Raw genomic sequence first — 5,045 nt, 5'->3', positions numbered from 1 at the left:
ACACACACACACACACGCTGAAATATTCTTACAGGTTGAAATTGCGTTTCTAACCCCTTAGCCTATATTCAATTAGTCTATAACGTGCTGCGAAAACGGCGTCAGATAGAAATGCGCTGTGGAAACAATTTATGCGATGTTTGAATTTCTACTTCAAAAATACCTAATTTTCTCATAATTTTTGACGGGTAAAAAAACAATTCAGTTGATATTTAGTGAAGCATTGGAATTATCGGATATACGGAAAAAAAAGCGGTACATGTTATTTGAGACTCACTTTGTAGCGATTAAGGTTCAAATTTATGCCTGTCAGGTTAGTATCCAACCATTGCGATGGGTTATTTTGATAAACGGATTAAATATACACACAAAAGCTAGGTGCAAAACACATCTCAGTTTAAGAATGATTGTTTGATTTTCAAGTGTGAAATAATAGTTATTTGTTTAAAGAAATAATCGGATTTTTGCATCAGAAAACATCTTGCTTAAAAGAGAAATTACAGGTAAAGTTTTATAAATCTATGATAAGCTATTTGCTACTTCTGTGTGTTATAATCACTCTTTTATATATTGCTAATTTGGTTAATGAAAGAAAATGAAATAGGATTATTATTATAGAATAGTTTAGAAACAAATTTAAGTTTTACTCATCAAAAGTTATGCAGTTGGGAAAAAATTTGTCTTATTTTTGAAATAAAATACGGAAGAAAAAAAAGTTCTGGCTGCACTTGTACATCAGGAGTCCCTGGCAAGGCGTGAAGAGGAGTGTTCCCTCCATCTTGATCAGATGAGGCTGACTCGAATTTCTTGTCAGGTTGCATAGAGACTCCTGGCCGGTCCAACGAACGTGCATTGGAATTAGCAAATCTGATGACTGATCGTCTTGCAGCTTGCATTGATGTGATATCATCCAGTCTTGGTCTCTTTTCAGAGGGAGGGCATGAATCCATCTCAATATCCTTAAAAAAAAGAAGAAAAATTTAGTAATAAGCCCTCTTTTACAGATAAATTGCCGTCTAAAGTTTATTCTGGTGTTTGTAGCACTTTAGAAATATTTAAAAAGCTTTTAAAATAAAATTTTTGAAAATTTTGTGTTTGGAGGAAAGGGAAGGAGGGAAGAGTGATTTCAAAAACATCTCCCCATAATATAATTTGACCTATAAAGTCAATTCTGATGTTTGTAGTGCTCTATGTCATAAAGTTTTACAAATATTTAAAAAAGCTTCTGAAGTAGAATTTTGGAAAATTTTGAGTTTGGAGGGAAGGTGATTTCAAAAACATCTCCCCATAATATAATTTGACCTATAAAGTCAATTCTGATGTTTGTAGTGCTATAACTATTAGCACTTTAGAAATATTTAAAAGCTTTTAAAATAAAATTTTTGAAAATTTTGAGTTTGGAGGGAAGGGGGATTTTAAAACCCTCTTCCCGTGATATAATTTGACCTATAAAGTCAATTCTGAAACTTGTAGCGCTCAATCTATTAGTGCTTTAGAAATATTTAAAAAGCTTTTTAAAATAAAATTTTTTGAAAATTTTGAGTTTGAAGGGAAGGAGGATTTTAAAACCCTCTTCCCGTGATATAATTTGACCTATAAAGTTGATTCTGAAACTCGTAGCGCTCAATCTATTAGTGCTTTAGAATGCCTGCTACTTTTTGTAAATCAATATTTTTCTGCTCAAATTTTCCTTCACGTAAATACAAAACGGGGGGGCATTAGGCCTTCAATTCCATAGTAACAAACACGAAAAGTTGACAATTATATTTTTTTTTTTTATATATGCAAAGTTTTTTTAAAAACTTATATACCTAAATTACGAATATCATGGTACTAAACCGTCAAAATTTGAAAAAAAAAATTACAAAATTGAATTAGCTAGCTCAATTCTTACTTATTCAAAATATTAACAAAGGACATTGGATCTTCAATTCCATAGTTTCGAAATTCTATTTTAATTTTTCATATACAATGAACCAAAATCAAAGTGAACATGCCTCTCTTTTTTTTGAATATTTACTAAAATTGAAATACATGGACTGTTTTTTTTCATATACAATGAACCAAAATCAAAGTGGACATGTCTCTCTTTTTTTGAATATTTACTAAAATTGAAATACATGGACTGTTTAATATTTAAATGAAGGAAGCTTTTTTTTTAAAAAAGAGGTAACCACACTGCGTAAGGAAGGAATTTCTTCCTTAACTTAATGGCGAGGCAATTTTTTTTATTATAATAACGAGACAATTTTACTCACCAGAAGCTGCTTAGAATATTCCTTATATATGTAAATGATCGCAAAAATACTGATACTGATAGGTTGAATGAACTATTCAAACTGTTGAAAATCCTAATTTGAAACCTGAATATATACAAAAAAATAATTGAATATATTGGCAGCTGAAAAACGACACACCGGTTTTTCTGACACGGATTTAGCCTAAAAAAAACTTGTATATCATGAAATAGAAATCCGGTAAATTGTGTCAGAAAAACTTGTCCTTCATAACATTTTATGCAAAGCTTCTATATAATAACGTGGAAAATGCTATACACGCAAGCAAAGAGCAAGGTCCTATAGAGGCAAGCAAATAACATGATCCTATACAGGCAAACACATAACATGGTCCTATGGCAGTACGCAAATAACATAAGAGATTCCTAGGGCAGTACGCAAATCCAGAAGGTCATATGAGGAAGCTCTGAATCTCTTTGAAAAGGTGAAGAGCTTCTATAGAATAACATTGAAATTGCTATGGCAGTACGCAAATAACATAGAAATTGCTAGGGCAGTACGCAAATCCAGAAGGTCATGTGAGGGAGCTCTGAATCTCTTTGAAAAGGTGAATAGCTTCTATAGAATAACATTGAAATTGCTATGGCAGTACGCAAATAACATAGAAATTGCTAGGGCAGTACGCAAATAGCATAGTCCTATGGCAGTACGCAAATAACATAGAAATTGCTATATGTCTCCGCAAATTCCATAGATAGTTACTACTTATACGTACGTAAACTTGTACATAGCACAAAATATCTCTAATATAGGACTACCTCGGTTTAATTCAGTAAATTTGATATGAAATTTTATGAGTATCAGTTTTTTATATTACAAAATAAATATCCTATAATAATAAACTTTGACTTGACTTAGGTTTCGGGCGGTGCTCGGCGTAGAGAGTGAGGTCTGCCTCCTCAATCCACTTCGGTCCATTGCAAGGATTTGCACTTCGCTCGGTCTAATGTTTGCCATAGAATAATCTGTCGGACCATCGTTTCTTCGGTCGGTCGTAAGCTCGCTTCCAACCGGCTTTGACAGGGTCAAAGTCGAAGATCTTCTTTGCGGGCAAGTGCGAGGGAATTCGAAGTAGGTATAAGAATAAACACATTAATAAATCTCATCCAGCAATGCAAATTTAAAATGAATATATTTTTAGTTGTTTGAATAATCCATAATTTATCCATTATCGTCAAAATCAATTTACTTTAAATTTCAAAATGTTTTTTTTTTGTTCATTTTGATGGTCGTTTGATGGTAACGTGGGGCCCTTTCAAATGCGGGGTCCGATTGGGTCCAATCGCTCTAATCGCGCTTTTTCCGGTCGTGCTGTCAATATAATGATTCTTAATGCTTTAATCTTAGTTCGCACACTCATCTAGCTATTTTACAAACATTTTGCTTTTTTCAAATACGGTAATAACGCCCATGATACATTAAAATGCTGTTGAGGCGACTCTAATACCAAGCTTCTTGAAGCGACTTTTCAAGTCGTGTACAAATCACTTTTCAAGCGTGCCCGTTTAGGGCACACTTGAAAAGTGTGGTTTGTGCTAAGAAGCTCCTTTGTTAAAACGCTTACTTTTCAAATATGACATTGTACAAAGCTTTTCATTTTTTTGTAGTCAAAGAAGGTAATGAAGTCCACTTTATCCTAAATGAAGCCTCGGTCTAGACATGAAAACGTAAATATGGTACATACCCAAGCATAATAAAGATAGGTCTCCTCAGCCAAAACAGTCTCCTCAAAGGACCCTCTTAACCACCTTCTGGTTCAAAAATTACACATTTTTCATAAAGTAAGAAAGCCCTACCATGGGGTGGGTGGGTAAAGACTGAACTCATTTACCACACAGTTGTTGTAATTTCTTGCTTAAATACACGCCTCCTCTTGTTTTTTTAGTACCCCTCCTTAAAAATAGGAACGATCTGATTACTTATGAATAACTTAAAACTTACAACTCTACCCCTTTCCTTTTGAATTTTGAAGCTATGGGCTACATTTCGTTCTGGTTCCTTCTTTTTCTATTCCACTTTCACCGCATACAGTTTAACTATAAAAAATATTGTAATTAAAAAGCTGTCCTTTTTGTTTTTACTGGGTTAATATTTATCACGAAAATTTGAATCAGTCTTCAAGAAGGCAGAGTAATTTGTCTCCCCAGAAATTGCATGTTCTTGGCATTCCCGAGGAGGCACCCACTTTCTGAAACCACGGAAGCCAGGTGACTCCTTCCAAGCTTGGTGGAAGTGTGTGGCAAATAAGATGTTCTGAGATGTAAGCCAAGTGGCAGTAAGTGGCAAAATCTACTAACCAATCTTATAGCACTGAAAAAAGAAATTTCTTCTTCTTCTATTTCACAGCAGGCGGGCTTTTTAGTTGATACTATTTAGCCCTTTTCCTTTTGCTTCACTCTGTGGGCTACAGAGCTACTGGCTTGGTTGTCTCTTATTTATTAGATATTCTCAGATATCTTTCAGTAGATCTTTCGACTCAAGGAATTCAAATATAATATGATAGATGTCGATTTCTGTGCTCTGTGTGCAGGTATAGTCGGCTAGGCTCTTGGCTGATACTGAGATTTTGTGGTGTTTGAAGCAGTTTAACAGTTTACGATGCAAAGTATGTTGTGCAGACGTCAGCATATTACATTCAAATAGGCAGTGGTCAATTGTTTCACTATTCATAATACAATACCTGCAAAGAGGGGACAGGGGAAATGAACCACTTGAATTAGGAAACTGATACGAGAATGCAAGAAAGTT

The sequence above is a fragment of the Artemia sp. Qi Xiang Cuo genome, chromosome 11 (genome assembly GCF_049724085.1).
Source record: "Artemia sp. Qi Xiang Cuo chromosome 11, ASM4972408v1, whole genome shotgun sequence".
NCBI classification, from domain to species: domain Eukaryota; kingdom Metazoa; phylum Arthropoda; class Branchiopoda; order Anostraca; family Artemiidae; genus Artemia; species Artemia sp. Qi Xiang Cuo.
Note: the sequence above shows the minus strand (reverse complement) of the source record.